Source organism: Schistocerca cancellata, chromosome 11, assembly GCF_023864275.1.
Source record: "Schistocerca cancellata isolate TAMUIC-IGC-003103 chromosome 11, iqSchCanc2.1, whole genome shotgun sequence".
Lineage (NCBI taxonomy): Eukaryota > Metazoa > Arthropoda > Insecta > Orthoptera > Acrididae > Schistocerca > Schistocerca cancellata.
In genome coordinates this window covers 65,981,585-66,008,415 of record NC_064636.1, presented here as the reverse complement: position 1 = coordinate 66,008,415, position 26,831 = coordinate 65,981,585, and the positions used below count along the sequence as shown (strand labels likewise).

The 26,831-nt window shown below is 43.3% G+C and overlaps 1 protein-coding gene and 1 non-coding gene across 2 annotated transcripts in view; one reads left to right on the top strand and one right to left on the bottom strand.

The window, feature by feature from the left end:
• The window catches only part of LOC126108613 (TD and POZ domain-containing protein 1-like), a 440,276-nt gene that overhangs the window by 256,546 nt on the left and 156,899 nt on the right, over positions 1–26,831 (top strand). The window lies entirely within an intron of this gene.
• On the bottom strand, positions 25,653–25,727 carry Trnaa-cgc (transfer RNA alanine (anticodon CGC)). Its single transcript has one exon. It is a non-coding gene; the product is annotated as a tRNA-Ala (tRNA).

Genomic DNA, 26,831 nt, shown 5'->3' with positions numbered 1-26,831 from the left:
TAGTAACGTAAATAGATGGAGCTCTTGAACGGCGGAAGACGAAACACTACTCAGTGTTAATAAAATTCAGTATACCATAAGGCTGTATTTTTCGGACGGGCAATACTTCCACTGCCCATACGCGCCATGCCGGGGTGAGCACACGGCAGGTCTGCCTTCCTCCTCCCCCCCCCCCCCCTGCCGCTGTGCTCGCGTGACGCGCGTCGCCAGAAACTGTGCCGCAACCACAACGCCGCGCGACCCGGCGCAGGCGCGCGTCGCGTTCCGGTCGCGTCGCGTCGCAGTTTGCGCGGCCCCATTTGAACCTGAAGTTAGGAAAATGCGCGCTGCGCTGCGTCGCGCCACACGCGCTATATGCGTCTCAATTTGCGCCTAGCCTGGAACCCTAAAAATGAAGTGAATTGACCGGGAGATGATCCCGTTTGGGGTTGCTCGGCCGGTAGGAGAAAGACCTCCTGTTTCACTCGAATTTGTCGGTTTGCGCGGCGGTGAAACCGACCGGCAATGATGGTGGCTGAACAAACACAGAGACCCGTAGAGAGGGAAAACACCGACTCGGCCGGGAATCGAACTTGGGACACTAACCACGAGACCATGGACTGCGGAAACTGCTGCAAAAATCGTGAATGCGAGTCTCTGTAGGACACGCTGTGTCACATGCTGTGTGTTAAAGCGGTAACGGACGGCAGAATTTCGAAATATTGACAACGTGTAGTAGATATGAGATGAACTACAGTGTCACATTTTGTCTGTGTGTGTGTGTGGGAGGGGGGGGGGGGGGAGTGAAGATGATGTAAAAAAAACAGTGGATCAAGTAACGCAGACAAGTAGGAGCGGAACGCCCATTCTGCTGCCTTAACTTGTGTAATGTCGCACCCAACATGCGTATCTGGTTCGGGAGCTTTCCTGCATAATAACAAATAATAAAATGAGAAATAAAATGTATGTAGCGAACGTCGAATTTTCTACCTAAATTAGAAGTTACTAAAAGTCCATGTCGATGAAAATTCTTTTCGTGTCGTCTGTGGCTGAAATAAATCCGACCCGATCCGTGAGCGGTACGTGATGCCTGACTCCTTTTGGCGAGGCAGCTGACCGGCGCTGCGCATGCGCACACACTCCGCCCCCAGCACAGCCGGCTGCCCTGCCGCTCCCTCTGGGCTGACGCGATGCACGCCGTCTGACACTGCCGGAAAACCGTAACAGCAGTGCAGCGACGTTTTAGAGATCGTTAATCCCTGAAAGTTCTCTTGAGAAATGCTTGAAAAACTTGTTCTCTGCTCCAGATGCCACACATAGTTCGGTTACGGTTCTTCACAGCGGTTGCATGACTGTGTTAGATCACCCGAAATACACGCAGAATGACTGAACATGTGTCGAGGTGAGCCGGCCGCGGTGGTCTAGCTGTTCAGGCGCTCAGTCCGGAACCGCGCGACTGCTACGGTCGCAGGTTCGAATCCTGCCTCGGGCATGGATGTGTGTGATGTCCTTAGGTTAGTTAGGTTTAAGTAGTTCTAAGTTCTAGGGCACTGATGACCACAGATGTTAAGTCCCGTAGTGCTCAGAACCATTTTTTTTTCTTTTTTTTGTGTCGAGGTGCGGCTTGCGCTAAATTGTAACTACGCAAGTTATAACGGAGCTGGACTTCCGTTTAATTACGATGTTTACATGAGGCGTGCGCCTAATTTTCCCAGTTACTTTGGGAACGCGTATGTTCCGAGGAATAATGAAAATACGAAAAAATCCAGATACACTTTTAAACGAATTGTTACTGTGCGACTACTTTTACACAGTAACGAAAGATAAAAGTATGGAATAAATAAACGGCATCAGCCATAAGCTTAGACGGAAAATAACTCGAGAACGGTCACCAGGTCAATTCGTGAGCAAAAATTACTGTATGATTATTAAATAATAATCTCTCTGCATAAAAGGGAATGTCCTGCCTGTCTGGCCCACCATCTCCCAGCCCAAACCGAAACTGGAAATCTCCAGGAGGTGCGTGTAAGGAGATTGCGCGAAATTTCAACCCTAAGGGGGTGAAATTGGGATGAAGGATTTTTGAGAAATGTCTCTATTAAGGTAATTTTGGAGCTAGAACTACAAAAACTAGTGTTTGCTTTCTCAGTCAGAAAATAAAAAAATACGTGTTTGAGTGTTTCTGGGAATTCAACCTCTAAGGGAGTGGAATAGGGGATGAAAATTTTTAAGAAAATATTTCGTTGCATTAAAAAGTTTCAAAGCTGCATTTGTGAAAGTTGCTGTTTCACTTCTGGGTTAGGTATAAAGAAATATTTGTCACGGTATGGAACTTGCTATGGAAATATCTGCAGAGCAACGCAGAAGGCGCGATAAAGAAAAACTCTGGACTCCAGCTACCGGCTACCGGAATCGCATTTTGGTCAAAACTGCATTCGGAAGAGACCATGCTTACACGGCCTTAATTAGCGTGAAAACCTGTAACGGTGTTGCAGTTTGTGCAAAACGTAAAAATCTGATTAAGTTAGAACAAAAAGGTTTCTGCCGGCCGTACAGACCACGCGATCGAAGCGGCAGTCGTTTCTGGACTGCAGTTACGAACCACTCAGGCGAGAACCGAACCAGGAGCTCAGACGTCGAAACACGATTAATACCACGAGAGAGAAGGTCGGTCGTCAGAAAACCAGGAGAACAGTTTGTGCCGAACATGCGTGTAAAAGTCGACGGTTTGCGAAACTGTTAGCGCATTGAACAACTTTGCGTTACCCACTGTGATGATAGGTGCTACCGATGTCATACATGAAAATGTTCAGAAGTACTCGTTTTCTGTTACAGTAAGTTATTTGTGGAAAGCTCGTAATCTTTCCTGTAGGAAGAACCAGTAATTTTACAGGATCGCACTCCCTTGCCTCTAGTGCAGTGTACAGCTGCGCCTATTTTAAATAAGCTACCACAAGAATTCAAATATCTTAGCAGTAATCCAAGCGCTTTCCAATCGAAACTGAAGAGTTTCTCATGGGTGAGTCCTTCTATTCTGCCGCAGGGTTCGTTGAAAAAAATCAGCTGATTAGTGTGTTACGTTGTTGTTTGCGTTTACATAATCTTATGGTGTGCCTTTTTTGGGGTTCATAAACATTTTATTTCATCTGTTGGTCGGAAACCTTACACACATTCTCACAATAGGTCTGGACTGTAGAATGACTCACATTATAGAACAGTAGAAACGTAAGACCAAAATGATGAAAGTCCTCACAGTCCGTCAGTTGACTCCCTTGCAAACCTTCCAGCGTTTCAGATACATATGCAGCTTGTCTTGGTGTAACCACAATCCTAGATTGAAGCTTCAATTGTACAAGTGTAGAATAAAAGGGAACGTCGAACATAAACAAACACCTCAAATATCATGACTTTGGCTCTGTGAAGGAAGTCACACGAGCTGGAGTACAAAGTTATAAACTGATGTTGAAGAACGAGTGATCTGACACTGATGTAGAAAGAATTTGCTACGCGTATCATTTTTTTCTGTTACGCAAATTAGCCATGTGGAAAACAAGGAGTAAAATTGTACAGAACGAAAGCAACTTTCATTTAACGCTAAGTGTGTGTGTGTGTGTGTGTGTGTGTGTGTGTGTGTGTGTGTGTGTGTGTGTGTGTGTGTGTGTGTGTGTGGGGGGGGGGGCGGGGGGGGTCAGCGTAAACACCACTAGTCCTGCACATTTGTCTTTTTTTTCCTTTTTTTAGTCCAAAGTGAGTTTGTGAAAACGTGCCTTCACATTTTTCAGGAAATAAAATTACTATTTCCGCTGGATGGGCAACTAGTTTAAATGTTCAGTTATTTTCTATTACTTTCAAAAAATACATTTTCATTAAAACTTAATCTCCCTTTGTACTGGTTAAAGAAATCTACGGCAATTGGCATTTTTATACATAGATCAGGGATTATAAGCAAGTCATGGAGTACACCATTTATTTTTAATCGTAACAGAACTTCCTGTTTAACAGGTTTTTAACTTTTCCTGTAGCTACAATTATCTGCAGCCCCGTTACTGGCATTATTTCAACTTCATTTCTATTTGGCAACGATCCTAACAAACTTTTACCCACAGCACGTAAATCACTGCCACTATCTGCCAAGCACTGCACTTCTTCGTTACACACTTGCAGACTGATTACTGGCTGACTCAACACCTTCCCTTCATTGCTGGTGTCAGAACCCTGCTCCAAAAAATCGTTCACAACCTCTCTTCTATCGAAATCTTCCGTTTCCAGAAATTACACAGATTTTTGCAGAATTACCCACATCACTTTTCTCCCCCATACTATTTATTCTGTTCACTAATGACAGCTCAAAAATTTTTTCCGGCGTTTCGCCATTCTCCGTGTTCTCCTCCCCCCCCCCCAAATCCCTCTCTCTCTCTCTCTCTCTCTCTCTCTCTCTCTCTCTCTCTCTCTCTCTCTCTCTCTCTTTTCCACGATTAGTTGGCTGACCGCCATTTTGGTCACCATTTTCCCGCCTCTCCCTTATAGCCTCACAAATGTCATTTATAGACAGTAGTATTTCTTCTATACTGACATCACCAATCTCTTGTAATTCTGCAGCTTCTGTACTTATTCCTTCCCCAGAACATGACTAGACTTCAACTTGGTTGCTAAGGACGTTCTCCGCTAATTCATCACCCGTTTAGTCTGCAATACAGTGCTTATTTTATGTCTGTCCAAAAAATCTCGTAGACCTCTGTTAAATGTACAGATGTGTGTATATAGGTCGTTTCGTCTGTTGTTACTACCTTCTTCTGCTCCTCACTCACAGTCCCAGCCTGTTTAGTTCTAACACGTACAAAGGGTTTTGCTAGCAGGTTCAAATTACTACTTCCCATCTTGTAAACGCTAGCCCTTTCACAGACGGCATTTAGTTTAACGGATTCTGTACCATTTCTTAAGTTTACCACCATTTGCTGTCACCTTGGCGCATCATCATCCTCTCGCACCGGAGAATACGGCCGATAATTGTGCACCTGCTCCCCATTATTTCGCCTGTCATTTGCTGGGTAGCGCCACCTCCTGCTGTTTCTGGGGTACACACCAGTTCTGTTAACGTTTGCATTCTGCCGCGGTTCTGCATTATTTGGTGGTCTGATGTTACGATTTGCATGCCCCTCCTCGTGGAACAACTTGTCAAGTCTCTCCAAATAGCAATGAATTTATAAACGTCATCCCTAGCAGCTGCAATAATTGTTTCGTCAGTTCATGGGCAGTTTACCTTCCAGGCCCATAACAATTTCTTCTGTCTCGGGTTAAATATGAAAAGTTTGTCGTCCACTTTAACGCAAACTTCCTTAAGCTTTCCTTCCTGGGATTAAACGTTTCTCTAGCCCAGAAGCTATTTAGCAACTCCATTTGTTTTTGCTTGCCCCAATATTCTTTAAAAAACGCCTCTTTAAATTTATCTAGAGTATCGTACTGTTTAGTAGCGATAACCCCCCAAATTCTAGCCTCTTCCTGGAATTGAGAGGTAATGAACCCTATTTTTTGTCTGACCACAAACTAGGTAGAACTCCTTCGAAGTCATTCCAAAATTCTTTTGGATGTACATTTTCTGTTGAATCAAAACGTGAAAACTGCCTGTTAGCGACATATGATATTTCAGATGATGCTGCTACAAAACTACACCCACTACTGTTAGTTCCATATCTGAGGTTAGTTTTAACTTGGCACAATCTACTGCTGTGCTCACCAGACTTGTTTTCAACCTCTTCTACCTGCTTAGTTAGCTGAAGAACATTTTCTTCTGTCACGCCCATTCAGTCGGACACACTTTTTACTTCAGTCATACATTTGGCATATTTAGAACTGATTTTACTGCCTAACAGTTTGTGATCTTAACACACACTCACTCTACCGCCGTTATTTTGACCTAGTTTCTGCACTCTTTCTTTTATCACATCTGCCCTTTCTTTGTTTCCAATAGCAACTTTTTTCAAGGCATCTGTTAATTCACTTTCTACAGTTCTAGTGGATTGTTGGCAGTTATTCTCAACTTCAGAAATTTTGCCGTCCACTTCACTTTCTAATGACTTCAGATCATTTTCCCACATCTTTTAAAACCGCAGTCTGCTTTTCAAGTTTTCCATTGATGTTCTGATCAGTTGTTTCAGCCAAATTAGTATGTCCATCTTTTATAGAATCCATTAATGCTGCAAACGTATCTTCTTTGTCCTATTTTCTGCTTTACTGTTCCCTGTTTATCATTTTCCTTCGGTACTATTCCAAATTTGGTATCCACATTTGATTCAGTAACACTACCAATATTGTCATCACGCAATTGATTGTTACCGATTTCATGCGTAATGTGACTTTTTTTCAAATTGCTCTGAGCACTATGGGACTTAACTGCTGTGGTCATCAGTCCCCTAGAACTTAGAACTACTTAAACCTAACTAACCTAAGGACATGACACACATCGATGCCCGAGGCAGCATTCGAACCTGCGACCGTAGCGGTCGCGCGGATCCAGACTGTAGCGCCTAGAACCGCTCGGCCACTCTGGCCGGCTTAATGTGACTTTCAGGATCTTCATTGTCTCCACTAGTTACATCAACTGACGTACTTGAAGCAAAGTCTACTTCACCGTCCGTAAACAACAAAGAAACATCCTCAAAAACCTCCTCTTTTACTTTAACATCTACTCCAGGCTGTTCCAACCGAGCTCCAGGGAGCCGGAGCGCTCACTGCGGCAGCTCGGAGCCCGCGTGGAGGGGGAAAGCGAACTCACTGCCCCCTGGCCGCATGCAGTCGCAACCGACGCAATAATCCGTGTTCAATGACAGCTATGACAGAAGCGGTAGCCCTGTACCTCTGTTGGAGGATATCTTTCTATTCGTTGAGAGGGATGGTCGCCGCAGTGTGTTGTATGTCATTTAAGGTATTTAATTCTGCAAAGAGGTACAATATACAACGACATTGTACACGTCTTCACGCAGGGCACTACGATTAGGTAGAAGGCGTTGCACGCAGAGAACTGGTAGCCAGGCTTAAGAACGACCTACCAGGAGAAGTATGTTTAAAAACTATTTCATAATACGGAGGGTATCAAAACGTGCAACATAGTTCGTGTTCTGTAATGCGTTTATAATTTTCAGGTGAATGAATGCGGAGAAAACACTACTGAATCTGAAATTCAAGCAAGCTACAGGGTCGTTCACATTATTGCGACGAGTGGCAAGCCGTTTTTGGTAGGACCACTCGTAAAATCGTGCATGGTATCAGTTGCAGAATGTCTGTTTCCAAGGGAGTTGCAGGCAATTGAATGGGTAATTGAAGGGGTTTGCCTGTCGAAGCAAACAATGTCTCGTCGAATCCTGGACATGATAGCGGATTTAGAGACACAGCTCAGGAAAAAGGCGGAGAGCTTTGTTGCATTTTCGCTAGCGCTTGACGAAAGCACCGACATATCGGACTGTGCTCAGCTTGCAGTCTTTGTGCGTGGTGTCGACATGGAGCTGCAAGTAACTGAAGAACTCTTGGATGTGGTAGCACTCGATTGCACCGCAACAGGACGTGACATTTTTGAAGCTGTTTGTGAATCAGTGGACAATATGAATTTGCCGTGGGATAAGCTCCGTTCTGTAGCGACAGACGGTGCACCAAAAATGATCGGGCGTCACCAAGGTTTTGCTTCTCGTTTGAAAAATAAACTCAGGGACGAATTCGGAAAGACATTTTGACTCTTCATTGTTTTATTCACCATGAGGCACAATGTGCTGAAACAGTAGAGCTAGGTGGCGTAATGAAAGGTGTCGTGAAGTGTGTGAATTTTGTGCGGCGTCACGGTATGAATCATGGCCAATTCAAAGGATTCCTGAAAGATATTGAAGCGGAGTATGAGGATATACCTTACCACAGTACAGTTCGTTGGCTGAGTCGGGGAAAAGTTCTTGATGTTTTCTTTGCCATTCGTGAGGAAATATCCCTTTTTCTCGAAATGAAACGGGAAGAAATTCGTTATCTGAAAGATATAAAATGGATGTCAGACCTGGCGTTCCTAGCTGACATAACTATGCATCTGAATAATTTAAATCTGTCATTGCAAGGCAAAGAGCAGCTAATCGTTGACATGCACGACCAGATCAAAGCGTTCATGGAAAAGTACCGTTTATTTGAAAGGCAGATGAGTAGTGGACATTTAACGTTCTTCAATCGTCTTGCTTCTTTAAAACTACCTGAAGGCACTACTTTCGGCTATTACCAAGCAAAGTGAAAGCAGCTCATCACGTCGTTTGAAACACGATTCCAAGACCTCACTAGTTTGAAAATGGAACTTAAGGTGTTCAGCACTCCTTTTTCAGTTTCCCCCATGATTTGTCATCGTCATTTCAATTGGAGATTATTGATTTCCAAAATTCAACTTTGTTGAAAGAGACGTACTACAACACGTTGGATTTGTCACGATGGTATCATTCATTACAGCGAAAAACATTTCCCAAGCTTCACAACAGTACCCCTCAGATCATTTGCATTTTTGGATCTACATATTGTTGTGAGCAGCTTTTCTCAGCAATGAAAAGAGTAAAAAGTAAGGAACGATCGTTTCTTCAGGATGCAACAATGTAGTCCATCCTCCGCATTAACGCTGCGAACACTTTGACGCCTGATATTTCCGACATTGTAATGAAAAGAAAACGTCGAGCTACAGAGGCCCAATAAATTTAATATGCAACTTCTTGTAAAACAGTTGTTTCTTACTTATTTCCTGAACACCGTATTTCCTGGTCTAGCATGTCACCACATCGTAGCAGCTAAGAGTATGAGGTTGTCGATCTTGTAAGACGCAGCTGGCACATCAAAATGCTTGCCGGCGTGCCGGCCCACTTGAATGGTCACAGCGAGCGACACGGCTCCCTGGAGCAGGGAGCGCTCCGCGGCTCACAACGGAGCCGACGAGCGGGAACAGCCTGATCTACTCCTCCTCTCTGTTCAAGTGTGCTAGTTGCTCGGGCGCCCACACACACACACACACACACACACACACACACACACACACACACACACACACAACAGTTCTAACAAACTTATCTTTTGTCGAATGCTGCAGCCTCGGCGTGCTGAAACTGAGTGTCAGACCTCCTCCGTCTGCCGCCGTCCCAGTTTCAGGGTCCCCGCTTGTCGTGTAAGTTGGCAGCGCTGCCCTGCCGTATTGCTGCTCGTTGATACCGCTATGAATGAATTTATTTACCTTCACTGTAAGGCACTGTTCAGACATGTAGCACATGTAGACATGAAACTGGCAAACAACTACTTCCTTCAGAGCTCATACTACACACGACCGTACCATTGAAAGGTTGGGCTCTGACTTCTTAGATTGGTGTAAGCATTCTCTGTTTGCAAGAGAAGAGATGCGTGAAGAATACTCTGTTCTGATTGCTCAGTCTACATTAAGGCCAAAAAAAAAATATTATTCTCCTGTGTTAGCGCGCTTTTTTCATGACTAACAAATCAATAAACAACACACTCGAACTGTACTTTTTTCCAAAATATTTAACATTCTGGTACTTTATTTATACTTTACATTATTAACTGTTTTCATTTACACTGAAATTAGCTTCCCTTTACCATAAACATACTTGACACACTATAATACAAAATTCCCCGTCGTCTTCATTCACAGTGTATTAAAAATTTCTCACTTTACTTCGTACGGCGTTTGTCACTATAACAATGATCTACATATTTACTTTAGACCACATTCACGCAGCATCCACACTACTAAAAACGTACACAAAACTGTACATACATAAAAGAAAAATCCTTCAAGTAATAAACATTACAATTCACAAAAACATTCCCTTGACTGACTGTTTCTTGAATGTGTCTGTCCGCTACTGTACTCTGGTGGATGAAAATTTGAACTACGTACTCGGCTGAACCCACTTCACGATCTTTCACTGTGAACGCACGAGTCAGTCTCCCGACACACGGGCTTCATCCGCTGTGTGAAGCAACTCCTGCAAGGGTTCATGCATGACTGCTTGTTAAATGACGAATAATACAGATTCAGGTCATAAAACAGTGTTGTTTTCTTGAATAACAGGAGAAGTAAAGAGAACATCTCGTTGAATAGAGTAATACTATAATTCTGTACAGCCTATTTAGTATTTTGGTAGACGTCTATTTCAAACCACTTCCACACCAAATAACATTGCACTGTAGAAAAAATGATAGAAATAATGTCCTTGCCACTTCTGGAGCTTGTTCTCCAAATGAAATATGCTGAAAGAAAAGGTAAAGCTTGAAAATGGTATTATTAAAGATCTGCTGTTATTCACCAATGGCATCAGTCGGACAGAAAGGGTGTGATACTGCTGGAACCGACTAAGGATGGACTGTACAGGGTGAGTCACCTAATGTTACCGCTGGATATATTTCGTAAACCACATCAAATACTGACGAACAGATTCCACAGACCGAACGTGAGGAGAGGGGCTAGTGTAATTGTTTAATACAAACCATACAAAAATGCACGGAAGTATGCAGTGCCATTTGTTGCATTGTAAAATGTTAATTACATCCGGAGATATTGTAACCTAAAGTTGACGCTTGAAACATTGTCCTCACTTCATTGCAGGGGCCCAAACAGCTGTAACATACATCGCTTTTCTACAGAATGATCTGCCAACGTTCCTCGAAAATGTCCCACTGGAAACGTGTCGACGTATGTGGTATCAGCATGATGGTGCACCTGCACATTCCGCAATTAACACTAGGCTGACCCTTGACAGGATGTTTGACGGGCGTTTCATAGGACGTGGAGGACGCATAAGTTGGCCAGCCCATTCTCCTGATCTTACACCTCTGGACTTATTTCTGTAGGGTACGTTAAAGGCGAATGTGTACCGTGATGTGCCTACAACCCCAGAGGATATGAAACAACGTATTGTGGCAGCCTGCGGCGAAATTACACCAGATGTACTGCGGCGTGTACGACATTCATTACGCCAGAGATTGGAATTGTGTGCAGCAAATGATGGCCACCACATTGAACATCTATTGGCCTGATATGTCGGGACACACACTATTCCACTCCGTAATTAAAAACGGAAACCACGTGTGTACGTGTACCTCACCCCTCACGGTAATGTACATGTGCGTCAGTGAAAAAGACCAATAAAAAGGTGTTAGCATGTGGACGTAGTGTGCTGTTCCAGTGTCTTCTGTACCTAAGGTCCATCACCGTTCCCTTTGGATCCCTACGTAATTCGGTGCTCTCCGATACACACGATCGAACAGCGGAGGAGTGGTACTAAAGCGTCAACTTTAGGTTACAATATCTCCGGATGTAATGAACATTTTAGAATGCAACAGACGGCACTGATTACGTATTTCTTTATATGTTCAGATGTGCTAACAAAACTAACGGGGTTCCATTTTAAAAAAATGTAGGTTTATGTTAAAAAACATACTTCTGTGCATTTTTTTATGGTTTGTAGTAACCAATTACACTAGCCCCTCTCCTCACGTTCGATCTGTGGAATCGATTCGTCAGTACTTGATGTGGTTTACGAAATATATCCAGCGGTAACGTTAGGTGACTCACCCTGTATTTATCAACTGTCGCTGGAGACAGGTGTGGCTGTCACTCGTAGAAGTATCGTCAGTCACCTGTATGCTGAAACGGCTGCTCCGTGTTTCAGAATCGTCCGCAATGGAAGCAGTTAAGGACATCACAGAGACGGTGGCTGTCAACCTGGGTGCACTCCTGGACGCCGGGGACGACGCCATGGTGATACTCGAGGCAGGTGACACTCGGCTGGTGGTGCACAGGGCCGTCCTGGCGGACAGGAGCCCCGTATTCGCGGCCATGTTTGCCCACGACACCCTCGAGGCCTGCACTGGCGTGGTGAGGATTGCCGACATCAGTGGCCCGGTGCTGAGGGAGCTGGTCTCCTACCTGTACACCCTGCGGGCCCCCCAGCTGCCCGGCATGGCCCCCCCAGCTGCTGACTGCAGCGGATAAGTACGGGGCGTCGGGGCTGAAGGCGGAGTGCGAGCGGCAGGTGGCCGCTCAGCTGACCGTGGAGACCGCGGCGGCCGCAGCCACCCTCGCAGTCCGCCACTCCTGCAGTGACCTCAGGCGAGCCGCCATCGAATTTATTAAGGCACGTACCCACGAGGTGATGGCCACTCAGGGGTGGGCAGATGCGATGCGGAAGCAGCCGGAAGACTTGATTGAAGTGAGCCGGTTGCTGTACGATCCACCACCAAAAACCAGGTAAGTGTGAGACAACCCAATGATTCGTGTCTCTCGGTTCTAGGTGTGTGTATTTCCAACTGTATAATTTTTCCCACTGAATTTTCGTAGATGTGTGTCTGCTGTAAAATACACCATCATAGACAGTCATTTCACGATAGCTCACAATGCTATCATTACCTTTGTGTAGCAGTTTCAGTGATCCCCTAAACTGAACAGTGTTCATTACCAGGTATGTTAGCTAACAAAAATCATCAAAGAGCCAGTTTGTAGACATTATATTAAACTACATGTATACAGAAAGTGGTTGCTTAGGTTTTAGCATCAACTGTCATGACAGAGGGTACACTCACTGTGTGAATAGAGCATGAGCCAGACTGCTATGGACACAAATCTGTATTGCCCAGCACAGGCTCAGGCGCAGTGACGGGTGTAGTTTGCAACCGGCAGCCTGTACTGGTTGCTGTAGACTTTCCCATAAAGTACTCTCTACAGTTGTCCATTGCCTCTGTGGCTGATGACAATGAGACACCTTTGAATAGTGCCACACTGCATAAAGATGATGACCGAGTAAGTCACTTACAGCCGACACCTCGAGAAAGGTAGTGTACTGCAGAATGATTAGAGGAGGGCGGCAACTTATCTACAATTTTATGTTGCTGATGTTGACCTGTGGAATTTTCTTCATGTAGTAAAGGAGACTATCAGAGTAATCACTATTCACACCTTAGTATTACAGCTTTGGCTGTTACGTAGTTGTCTGTCACTTTCTTTCCACGTGCCAGCCATATGCCAGTAACTATTACAAGATAATTCTTAGTTCTCTCCAAATCCAGACAGTACACGGAAGATGTTAATTGCTCTAAAGGCACATAATATAAAAGAATGCTCTGCTGTGAGGGCTTGTATGGAAGATGTTCAGAAAACCAGGTGAAGTAAGCATCGGTGCCCCAGTGGCTGACTGCTCACACCTCTTGCAGCCTGAGACCACCTCGCAGGATCACAGGCCAGACCTAGCAGCAGTTCCAGCTGGTCCCATAAAATTGGGTCTTCCCACCTCATTTTGTTCGCCTCTGTACTCGGTATTACATAAAGCTCACGCAGTGCTTGGATACGTTCCCTTTTGTGACACACAGAATACCGTGCCTTACTGTGTATTCGACGAACAGGTGTCCACCCCTGTGTGTGTGTGTGTGTGTGTGTGTGTGTGTGTGTGTGTGTGTGTGTGTGTGTGTGTGTGTGTGTTTCAGTGGATCTATGGCTTTACTATAGCCACCCAGTGAACACTACAGGCCTCCATTCTCCTGTGGCACACCTTAGGACATTATCTATCCCATCCATTGTTGCTGTTCCACCTCTGATAGTCTGTGACGCTTAAAGTGGCTGTGCGACCAGAGTTACCATTTTTCTGCACCATCTTACAGTTACATATGTTCATTCAAGTCTAATAGCCACTAACACTGATGAATGATCATTTATTTTTCATTTAGATTTTAATACTTATGTAGTATTTCAGTGTTCTGCTCATGGGTGATTCTAACGCCAGGATTGAAATCGAACAGGAGGGTATGAAAAGGTAATGGGTAAATTTGGAGAGGATATGGAGGCCAACAGGAATGGGAAACAACTCTTGGATTTCTGTGCCAGTATGGGCTTAGTAATCACAAACTCCTTTTTTAAACATAAGAACATTCACCGGTATACTTGGGAAGGCAGGGGAACCAGATCTGTCATTGACTATATAATAACAGATCAGGAATTCAGGAAGGCTGTGAGGGACACACGTGTATTCAGGGGATTCTTTGATGACACTGATCATTATTTAATCTGCAGTGAAATTGGGATTGTGAGGCCGAAAGTGCAGGAGGTCAGGTCCATATGTAGGAGGATAAGAGTGGAGAAACTTCAGGATAAGGAAATCAGGCACAAGTACATAACAGCGATCTCAGAAAGGTACCAGTTAGTTGAATGTAGTCAATTACAGTCATTGGATAAGGAATGGACGAGGTACAGGGACACAGTACTAGAAGTGGCTAAAGAATGTCTTGGAACAGTAGTGTGTAAAAGTAGGATGAAGCAAACAGCTTGGTGGAATGATACAGTCAAGGCAGCCTGTAAAAGCAAAAAGAAGGCGTATCAAAAATGGCTACATACTACAACCCTGGTAGACAGAGAATGTTATGTTGAAGAAAGAAACAAAGCCAAAGAGATAATTGCAGCATCCAAGAGATGCTTGGGAAGACTTTGGAAACAGGTTGGAGACTATGGGTCAAGCTGCTGGAAAACCATTCTGGAGTGTAATTAGCAGTCTTCGAAAGGGAGGTAAGAAGGAAATGACAAGTATTTTGGACAGGTCAGGAAAACTGCTGGTGAATCCTGTGGATGCCTTGGGCAGATGGAGGGAATATTTTGAAGAGTTGCTCAATGTAGGTGAAAATGCGATCAGTAATGTTTCAGATTTCGAGGTAGAATGGGATAGGAATGATGATGGAAATAGGATCACATTTGAGGAAGTGGAGAAAATGGTCAATAGATTGCAGTGCAATAAAGCGGCTGGGGTGGATGAAATTAAGTCGGAAATCATCAAATACAGTGGAATGTCAGGTCTTAAATGGCTACACAGGATAATTGAAATGGCCTGGGAGTCGGGACAGGTTCCATCAGACTGGACAAAAGCAGTAATCACACCAATCTTTAAACATGGAAACAGAAAAGATTGTAACAACTACAGAGGTATCTCTTTAATCAGCGTTGTGGGTAAAATCTTCTCAGGTATTGTTGAAAGGAAAGTGCGAGTATTAGTTGAGGACCAATTGGATGAAAATCAGTGTGGGTTTAGGCCTCTTAGAGGTTGTCAGGACCAGATCTTTAGCTTACAGAAAATAATGGAGAAGTGTTATGAGTGGAACAGGGAATTGTATCAATGCTTTATAGATCTAGAAAAGGCATATGACTGGGGTCCTAGGAGGAAGTTATTGTCTGTTCTACAAGATTATGGAATAGGAGGCAAACTTTTGCAAGCAATTAAAGTTCTTTACATGGATAGTCAAGCAGCAGTTAGTTGACGGTAAGTTGAGTTCATGGTTCAGAGTAGTTTCAGGGGTAAGACAAGGCTGCAACCTGTCTCCACTGTTGTTCTTATTATTTATGGATCATATGTTGAAAACAATAGACTGGCTGGGTGAGATTAAGATATGTGAACACAAAATAAGCAGTCTTGCATATGCGGATGACTTAGTTGTGATGGCAGATTCGATTGAAAGTTTGCAACGTAATATTTCAGAGCTAGATCAGAAATGTAAGGACTATGGTATGAAGATTAGCATCTCCAAAACGAAAGTAATGTCAGTGGGAAAGAAATATAAACGGATTGAGTGCCAAATAGGAGGAACAAAGTTAGAACAGGTGGACGATTTCAAGTACTTAGGATGCATATTCTCACAGGATGGCAACATAGTGAAAGAACTGGAAGCGAGGTGTAGCAAAGCTAATGCAGTGAGCGCTCAGCAACGATCTACTCTCTTCTGCAAGAAGGAAGTCAGTACCGAGACTAAGTTATCTGTGCACCATTCAATCTTTCGACCAACTTTGTTGTATGGGAGCGAAAGCTGGGTGGATTCAATTTACCTTATCAACAAGGTTGAGGTTACGGATATGAAAGTAGCTAGGATGATTGCAGGTACTAGTAGATGGGAACAATGGCAGGAGGGTGTCCACAATGAGGAAATCAAAGAAAAACTGGGAATGAACTCTATAGATGTAGCAGTCAGGGCGAACAGGCTTAGATGGTGGGGTCATGTTACATGCATGGGAGAAGCAAGGTTACCCAAGAGACTCGTGGGTTCAGCAGTAGAGGGTAGGAGGAGTTGGGGCAGACCGAGGAGAAGGTACCTGGATTCGGTTAAGAATGATTTTGAAGTAATAGGTTTAACATCAGAAGAGGCACTAATGTTAGCACTGAATAGGGGATCATGGAGGAACTGTATAAGGGGGGCCAAGCTGCAGGCTGAACACTGAAAGGCATAATCAGTCTTAAATGATGATGATGATGATGATGATGATGATGATGTAGTATTTTATGTGCTATTTGACATATCAGAAATCTTGTGTTTGAGATGACACTGTGCATTCCCTGAACCAATTATAATGAACATAGAGCCAGTGTTGTAAATCATTCAGTGTCTTTCTCTTTTATTCAATAAAGATTAACATCAAAATTCCTTGTTTAAACAACAAACATATTACAATTGTTTACATTCTTGAAAAAAATTTAAAACATTATATTATTCCAAACTCGTTATGCACGCTGTGGGAAATGACTCGAGCTCTTATGTTTGAAAAAATTTTTGTTAACGGGAATCTTTTTACTAGCAGTAATCTTTGTGTACATTTTAAAAATTATCTTCATGATGTATAATAGATTCTTGTCGTGATCCTCACCTAGTTCACTGCCTCATACTTCCCACACTATTGGGTGTCAGTTACAGACAGATACACAATGTTTGGTTCTGGAACTGCCTCTGTCTTTCACTGATTCCACTCGACCCCCCCCCCCCCCCCCAACCTCTCAAAATTATACATAGTGTCACACTCAAATTTTATACACCACAGGTGCCTATGATTTTAACAATAATTAAAATAAGATGTATAAAACCACGTGTAAGCAGAGTTACTTTTTACTTCATACAGTGTCCACTTCACACAGTGAAGTGATACAGTGTTTTCCCATTTTTTGGGGAGGATGTCTCACTATCCCATGTTGATCCTACTCCCCCCTTGTATTCATGCCAGCCCTTCTAGATAGACATCAAATTCTCACGAAATTTACCATTCATACCTACTGTATGTGGAGGACAAACTTAATTTTATTTCAGTAGCAAGTTCACAGCACAACTTACATCATCAATCACAAACATTGCTCATCCCCCCCCCCCCCACACACACACACACATTAGTGTGTGTTTTTCCATCACTGGGGAATGACACAGCTTACTTTAACTACCCCATGGTTTCATGTGTGCTTACAAGGTGAGGATGCTCACTTGAAAAATACTTAAATTCCTGTCAACCGTATTTAATGAATGAAATTTAGATGAATGTGGTAATACTGTTATGACACATAACTGTTGCACAACCACAGCCTCTTTCTGTTGTCAAATCACGGGTTTCACCGTGCCTTACTACCCGCTGTACTGAATTCCTTCTCCAGCTCAATTTGAAACACGCTGTCAACCATTTAGTTACCTGTACCTTTCAAAGACCAGTTTTAAAACAGGTTTTGAACAATGTCTGATGATCAAAGTATCACATTAATTACAATCGAAATGTTTCACAATCAGACGAGTGTCGTGCCTGTCAAATTTATATGTGTGTGTTACCATGCTCGGAAGCAGCCAAATTTCCTGAACTGCATTCCACCTGGTTTGTACGCAGCCACATAACTTTCTTGTGCTTTGTCTATTATCGTCCATATGAAAACCAATACCACAGTAATGTAAATATCAGAAAGCCCTTTACCAGAGATGGCGGTCCTCAGTGCTTGTAAACTCAAGTTAACTACAATAAATGACATTTCAAAAAGCAAGATTCAGCTTCAAACTACATGCTTTTGTAATGGACTGGGATCCAGGACTCCAATCCGGTCACTACAGATCTTAACTATCAATTTAACCACATGTAACATCATATGCACTTTTTCAAACTTGATATGATGGGGCATAAAGTTTTGTTTTGGGCAGGGATTGTGAATGAAGCACAATAAAATGTTATAATTTTATGTATCAAAATTTTTCACCGCTAGAGGGATGATGAAACTGAAATGATTATACAACAAAGTATTCCCCTGCTGCATTTCGAACCCAGCATATATCATGTTGTTTTCTAGCCACATATAGATACACAATGTCGGTTAATTTCACCACCAGTGAGATATGCTCATGTCTGAACTAGAAATTATGCGAGGAAAAGTTCTGTGCTGACTGGGACTCTTAACCCTGTATATGCTATCACCACTGGCTACACACCTGTCAAATACTTATCCACCAGCCACTAGGAGTGAAATTTATAAATCTGAAATGATAGGATAAAACGTTCTCTGCCTGTTTCATAGTCAAAATGGGCACCAATTGTTATTGTTGACGTTGCATGCACAAATGCTAAAAATCATTATTGCTTTCCACATATTACTTGCAGTGCGAATGCTACAACTTGAAATCACACAGTGAAAATTTTTGTACCCAACCAGTATTTAAAACCAGACCTTCCCCTTTCATTGAAACCTGGATAACTATGGAATGTTGGGGACCCAACAAATCGATGGAACTGTATTGTCCGAAAAGTGTTCAAAATGGCAGAAAGAGATATCTGAGTTAGATTCCCAGTTCAGCACCAACATTTTCAACATTGCAAGTTCAAATAAGTGTGCCGTGACTTTACATGACAATTGTTTCAGGGATTAAATAAAATTTCTGGTGCAAGAAAGGTTAATGGTAAGCTTCCACTAGCCGGACGTCTGCCTCTGTCATGGCCCAACATACACCGACTCTCCTCCAGCAGGTAGTGAAGGAGCGTCGGCTTTATTGTAGATTAGGAAGGAAAGTGGAACCTTACGTTGTTCAACAGAAGTCACCGGAGGCAAAGTGGGTCTGTTAATACTTGTTAAGTGTTTGGCTGATCAGTGACGAACACAGAGCTTAAGCAAATGAAGCTAGAGCAATTTTAACAGACCACCAAACTACTTTCAATGCAGTGCCACTGTTTTGCCGTTAACGAAGGATGCTCCTCACTGGATGAGCGTTCCGTTTCCCTGGAGGTTCATTACAGCCTTTACAAAACATTCTTTTCCTTGTTAATCCATATCAATGGTCATTAGTTGCCTCAGCTACCTAATGTGTACTTTAGAGTTGTTTTAGTAATCACTTAAATAATATCACATAATTGTCAGCTGCACTACTGGCATTATTGTAGGCTACAGAAATTTCTGCAGGAAGTGTTTTCTCCCACCTGAGCTGCTGTGATCTGGTAAGAGTTTAGGTTACACCAACGCTAGAGCGTACAAAATCAACTCAGCGACAAGTATCAATCAAACTTCCAGAATGTTCTCCAGGGATCATTGTCACATTTATAACTGCAGTAGTGTGGCATTGTGTCAAGGAACGTTAATTAATTTCTAGCTCTTTATTATTGTGATACAGGCTTATAATTTTACTAAAAGAAGAGATGCATTTGATATATAAGGTAGTCAACCATAGGCAGTGATTGTTGTTTGAGAATGCATCCATTGTTATTCTTGAAGTGGCTTCCCTTTATTATAATTTCAGAAGGAATTTATTTTTTACTTTGAAGTGGTATTAAGCTACTAAGCAGCCATGTTTATCCACTATAATAGTTTTTTGAAGAGATCATTCATTATTATAATTTCTTATGTTATTATTAACACCGTCAATCTTGGCAAAGATGAGGCTTGTCTTCAGTAAATGTAGCTTATGTAGCACAGATAATCCCTCCATATAAATTCCATGTGGAAAAAGGGGGCCTAAAAATGTACCGTGCAAGTGCGTAAGAAAGTCCATCATTTTTCCTCATGTAGCATACTACATTGATGCATGTAGCCTAAAAGGACCACCCATAATTTAACTGAAACAAGTAGATTCATGCATAATATCATAGACTTTTGTCTGACGTGTTCTCATGCAGGTTGGAATAAGTATATTTTTCAATCATAATTTTTTATTTGTAGCTATAAAATATTCTTGGAGTGACTTATTGAATATTGTACACTTGAAGGTCATAAGAATTGTTGTTTAAACCTTCGAAAATGCTGCATGAAGTATTTTGTTCATCACAGTATATTGATGATTTTTACTTATGGACCATATGACAGCAACTGAATAAAACACAATTTTAGTGCCATACGCGTTTCGAGTTTATTTTCTGCAAGGCGTTATCAGTGGCCTGGAATATGTACATATGTTAGCTATTTAATTTACATTTTTGTCACTGTGCCTATAGATTATAAACAGTTCTGGTGGTTGGTATTTCCTATTAAGTAGTAATGTTTTGAACTGTACTTACAGGTTGTGTGGACAATTTCTTACATATTACACTCCCATTGCATTTTTGGTGTTGTTCTTCTTATGAATGCCAATTTGCAGTTTTTTCCCACACTCCACAGCACTATGAACTGAAAGATTGTTTCAATGCAATGTTTTGGTTTCTGTTGCCGACTGTCAAATGTTTTTACCAAAGATCGAATGTTACTGCGAAACTTTAGAGTGTAATTATTTAGGTATCTGTGATCTGTTTGTGTACGCATTTGTGTGTGTGTGTGTGTGTGTGTGTGTGTGTGTGTGTGTGTGTGTGTTATATGGTGTGGTATTTTTTTTATTTTGGCTCTGCTTATGTGTGTAGGTCATGGTGTACCATCTGGTTCTTTTCTGTGTGGTGGTTGTCAGTGTGTGTTTGTAAGTTTTCAGCTTGTGAGTCCTTTTGTATTCTGGAAATGTGTTTGTTCTGTTCTATTATTTTGTGCGTGTATGTGGTAAGTGTGTCAAAGAAATTACGTCAGGAAATAATTTTTTCATTTGCAGTTGGTTTGTTTTGATGTGGTGGTTTACCAGTATGGCTCAATCGATTACTGCCAAATGTCATGAAATGTGACCAATTAGCCATCATGCGGCACTTTAATTCAATAGGAAATGTTGAGGAAGAAAGAAAGAAGTAATTAAGTGTCAAACATCCCATCGACTGCAAGACCATTAGAGACAAAGTAGAATCTACAGCTCTCAAATGTTAGAAAGGAAATAGATAGTGCCATTTCAAAGGAATGGTCACAGTATTTGCATTGCTTAGTTTAAGAAAATAAAGGAAAACTTAAAACAGGATGGTTGGATGGACATTTGAACTACACTCCTGGAAATTGAAATAAGAACACCGTGAATTCATTGTCCCAGGAAGGGGAAACTTTATTGACACATTCCTGGGGTCAGATACATCACATGATCACACTGACAGAACCACAGGCACATAGACACAGGCAACAGAGCATGCACAATGTCGGCACTAGTACAGTGTATATCCACCTTTCGCAGCAATGCAGGCTGCTATTCTCCCATGGAGACGATCGTAGAGATGCTGGATGTAGTCCTGTGGAATGGCTTGCCATGCCATTTCCCCCTGGCGCCTCAGTTGACCAGCGTTCGTGCTGGACGTGCAGACCGCGTGAGACGACACTTCATCCAGTCCCAAACATGCTCAATGGGGGACAGATCCGGAGATCTTGCTGGCCAGGGTAGTTGATGTACACCTTCTAGAGCACGTTGGGTGGCACGGGATACATGCGGACGTGCATTGTCCTGTTGGAACAGCAAGTTCCCTTGCCGGTCTAGGAATGGTAGAACGATGGGTTCGATGATGGTTTGGATGTACCGTGCACTATTCAGTGTCCCCTCGACGATCACCAGTGGTGTACGGCCAGTGTAGGAGATCGCTCCCCACACCATGATGCCGGGTGTTGGCCCTGTGTGCCTCGGTCGTATGCAGTCCTGATTGTGGCGCTCACTTGCACGGCGTCAAACACGCATACGACCATCATTGGCACCAAGGCAGAAGCGACTCTCATCGCTGAAGACGACACGTCTCCATTCGTCCCTCCATTCACGCCTGTCGCGACACCACTGGAGGCGGGCTGCACGATGTTGGGGCGTGAGCGGAAGACGGCCTAACGGTGTGCGGGACCGTAGCCCAGCTTCATGGAGACGGTTGCGAATGGTCCTCGCTGATACCCCAGGAGCAACAGTGTCCCTAATTTGCTGGGAAGTGGCGGTGCGGTCCCCTACGGCACTGCATAGGATCCTACGGTCTTGGCGTGCATCCGTGCGTCGCTGCGGTCCGGTCCCAGGTCGACGGGCACGTGCACCTTCCGCCGACCACTGGCGTGAGCGGAAGACGGCCTAACGGTGTGCGGGACCGTAGCCCAGCTTCATGGAGACAGTTGCGGATGGTCCTCGCTGATACCCCAGGAGCAACAGTGTCCCTAATTTGCTGGGAAGTGGCGGTGCGGTCCCCTACGGCACTGCATAGGATCCTACGGTCTTGGCGTGCATCCGTGCGTCGCTGCGGTCCGGTCCCAGGTCGACGGGCACGTGCACCTTCCGCCGACCACTGGCGACAACATCAATGTACTGTGGAGACCTCACGCCCCACGTGTTGAGCAATTCAGCGGTACGTCCACCCGGCCTCCCGCATGCCCACTATACGCCCTCGCTCAAAGTCCGTCAACTGCACATACGGTTCACATCCACGCTGTCGCGGCATGCGACCAGTGTTAAAGACTGCGATGGAGCTCCGTATGCCACGGCAAACTGGCTGACACTGACGGCGGTGGTGCACAAATGCTGCGCAGCTAGCGCCATTCGACGGCCAACACCGCGGTTCCTGGTGTGTCCGCTGTGCCGTGCGTGTGATCATTGCTTGTACAGCCCTCTCGCAGTGTCCGGAGCAAGTATGGTGGGTCTGACACACCGGTGTCAATGTGTTCTTTTTCCATTTCCAGGAGTGTATTTGGCTTTACCTTCAAAAAAACAAAAATGTTTGGTCCTGACAAAAAACGTAAAATCAAAGGCTAATGTGAATCCTCAGAATGTAACAGTACACATCTGGTGTAATGAAGCTCTTTTGTGTTAAGATATTCTTCCCATGGATATGTCCATAGTTATTAGCATCCATTGTATTCATGGTTGTCTGCAAAGATTTTCATTGTGTCGTGTACATAAAACCAGAGGAGAAAAGCAATTTTGATTTTTATCTCCTCTGCATGTCTTGTCAACTATGACACCTGGTGTCGCTTTAAAGTCTGTCACACAAAACTTTAAATGATTGCTTGAAAAGTTAAAACATGTACCTCATAGCAAGTGGCGAAAAAGAATTCGATAATCAACATCATCTTGTGTGCAGTCAACAACGATGGTGCATGCAGCACATGGGGATAGATTCCCAACCTACACAGAATGTTCCGTTAGGTTATTTCCAGTTCATATATGGGCACATCCTGCTACAGCTAAACTAAGCTGATGTTTAACATGTATTTGTGGTTAGAAAACAATGAGAGGTGGTGGATTCAGATCCCAGTAAAGGAACAAAATACTTTTTCTCGACAGTTCAGATTCTCATTTTGCTATATTTGGATATGTAATGTATTATTGCACTTAGTTAACAATCCTATTAGTTGCTAGGTTTGAATCATCGAACACAATGCCAAGTCATTTCAACATTTCAACATACACCCACACACACATGCTTACCTGTGGCTGAAATGATATTTAAGATCTTTCGTACTTAGTTAACAGAGACAATAGGTGCTCAATTGGAATCCTGGATGGTAGTCTTAATACAAATGTTTTCGTCACTTAATTTCAAGTTGAAAATTAGTTTCCAAAAAGTCATTTATTGCAATAAACTTGAGTTTACAAGCTGCCATCTAATTATAACAGGTTTTGATATTCACATTATCGTGATATTAGTCTGATTGTGGACTCAGTGTTACAAATCAGTTGCTTCAAGTGGGGTCTTGTAGTAATCATTTTGTAGAGTGGAATGTCCATATCGAAAAGAGATCAGACGAACTGCAAGACAGTAACATTATGTGGGTGCATGTGTCATTCCCCTACACTCTGTCAAGGAATATGGGACTTCATCATCATCATACAATTTAGGTGGAGTGGAATTCAGGCTGTTTGGATAGTTTTTATGGCGATAGCACCTGAGCTAACATGTCCAGTAATTCTGTAATTATGTTTTGTGCAAGTATTGGGCATTGTATGTACCTTCTGGCTGCACCTAGATTTGAACTACCTGTTGGACGGGGTTGAGCGACTGCCGTGGAAAACTCAGATGGTACGACTGATTGTTATTAGCTTACTGGTAATTCATTTATTTATTTATTTTATTTATGCATTTATTTTACCTGGCAAGATTAGGGCCTTCAGGCCCTCTCTTACACCTAACCAGGCATACTCAGATTCAACAAATTTCAGTTTCTACAGAACATTAAGGACATATAACATGTTATACAGTATTAATGTTACAGAAAAAAAAATTAGAGATTATAAAAGTAGTACAATGATAATTATAACAATAAAAAATAATTATAATAATCAAGAATAATAATAATAGTAATGACTATGTATAGGAAAGTAAACATATTTTTTCTTTTATGAATGTCAGTCCTATTGCTAGTTGGGAATTTTCTCGTTATATTCTTGCAGCTTGTGAGTTATTCTCATCAAGCAGAGACATAAGACGATAGAATGGGGTGAAAGAGATATAGAAGAGGTAGATAGGTTAGAGGAAGAGGAATAGAATGGTAAAATTCGAAGCTATGATGGAGAGGAGAAAGAAAAAGATGAGGGCACGACAATGGTGGCTATACCGTCCCTAATATGTAAGTCTTGAGTTCTCTCTTGAATGTTAAGTGGTTCTAGATAAGACGCAGATCACAGGGGAGCGCGTTCCATAGTCGTATGGCTGTGGAGAATGACACAGAGAAAGATTTTGTATTATGTAAAGGTACAGCCAAGATGCTAGACGTATCCGATCTGGTATTGCGGCTGTGGAATGATGATAGGTGTTTAATGTGAAAAGATAAGTATTGGGGGCACCAGTAGCTAAGAAATTGATGAAGTAAGCACATCGTGTGGAGATCGCGTGCCTTATGTGGGCGTATCCAACCTAGCTATTTGTATTAACTGGAGCCCTATCCCCTGTGTGGGTGGTCCCTCAGCAGTGCTGGCCACAGTGAGCCACCTGCACATCCCCACGAGGACACGCCCAGCCAGCTCACACCCTGCCTCTCTGTATGTGCAGTGCACCAGTCGTTACAGAGCCGAGGACCACCACCACCAGCACCACAACCACAACCAGAACCGCCACCACCACCACTGCCACCGCCACCTCTGCCAGCGCACCTCGCCAGACACCTGCTGCTGCGCGGCCCACGACTCCTCCACCTGATGAGGCCACTGTCTCTCAAATGCGGTGAGTTCCCTCAAAACACACACACACACACACACACACACACACACACACACACACACACACACACACACACACACACACACCATTATATGGTAGATAAGATATAAATACTGAAAAGCAAAGTGTAAATGCTCAGTCTAGATTTAATGAGGGCCAGCAAAGTGAACTGGGAATAAAATCAAAATATACAATCAGAGGTGGTATCCCCACGACTAGATCATAGTATCATGGGAGAGAGGTTAGTTAAGAATAGGTTGGTAGGAAAAATAGTTATTGTCAACAGTTCAGTGTCTTATTCACAAAGACCAGCAAACCAATGCCAACAATATTTCAGACAGATTTTCACTCTGCAGCGGAATGTGCGCCGATATGAAACTTCCTGGCAGATTAAAACTGTCTGCCAGACCGAGACTCGAACTCGGGACCTTTGCCTTGCGTGGGCAAGTGCTCTACCAACTGAGCTACCCGGGCACGAGTCAAGCCCCGTCCTCACAGCTTTACTTTTGCCAGTACCTCGGCTCCTACCCTCCAAACTTTACAGAAGCTCTCCTGCAAACCTTGCAGAACTAGCACTCCTGAAAGAAAGGATATTGCGGAGACACGGCCTAGCGACAGCCTGGGGGAGGTTTCCAGAATGAGAGCCGTGCTTGGGTAGCTCAGTTGGTAGAGCACTTGCCCACGAAAGGCGAAGGTCCCGAGTTCGAGTCTCGGTCCGGCACATAGTTTTAATCTGCCAGGAAGTTTCAATAATTCAGACAATGTCATGCCCAGAAAATTTAGTGATGGGGAGAATATGAGTGCACTGAATGTGTAAACTGTCAGATGAGATAAATGTCTATTACTTTAGATGTATTGTAATGGTCTAGTAGAGGTCACTCATGCACACACATTTATGAGACCATTTTTGGTGCTTGTCAGGAATGAGAGAGGAGAAAGAACCCAGTAATTTGCTATAAAGTTTCTGTTAGTCGCAAGAAATATACTCGGCAATCACCAAACAGAAGCAAACGCCAGCAGAGCCTCAGCTTGCCAGGGTGTGGACCACCTTGGTTGCCCCACTGCTGTAACAGCCAGTCTCGGTAACCACAGACATGTTGACAATGTGTGTCTGTCTGAGCAGCAGATTTGCAGTGCCATGAGCTCCCAGAGTCCACAATTACATGCATTCCTATCTCTGTCTTTCCCTACAGTTTGTAACCTCAGCAACCACCTATAGTTCCACAGCGGTTATTCCCTGATGCCTTCAAATATAACTTACTCTGATGACCCTTGTACTTGTCACAGTTTTCTTCATATCACACTATCCTCACCTATTCTGCAGAGATGTTCGATAGTTCTTCTGTTATGAGTTCACCTAGTTTAAACATCCATCAATAGCACCGCATTTACAATTCTCAGATTCCCCTCTTGTTTTTCCATAATCCATGATTAATTTTTATGCAGTACTGTGCTCCAAGCATACATTCAGGTATGTCTAACACAAATTAAGGCCTATCTGTGATATTAGTAACTTTGTTTTGCGAGGAATCTCCTGTTATTCCATGCTACATTACTCCTTACAACAACCGTGCTTTGA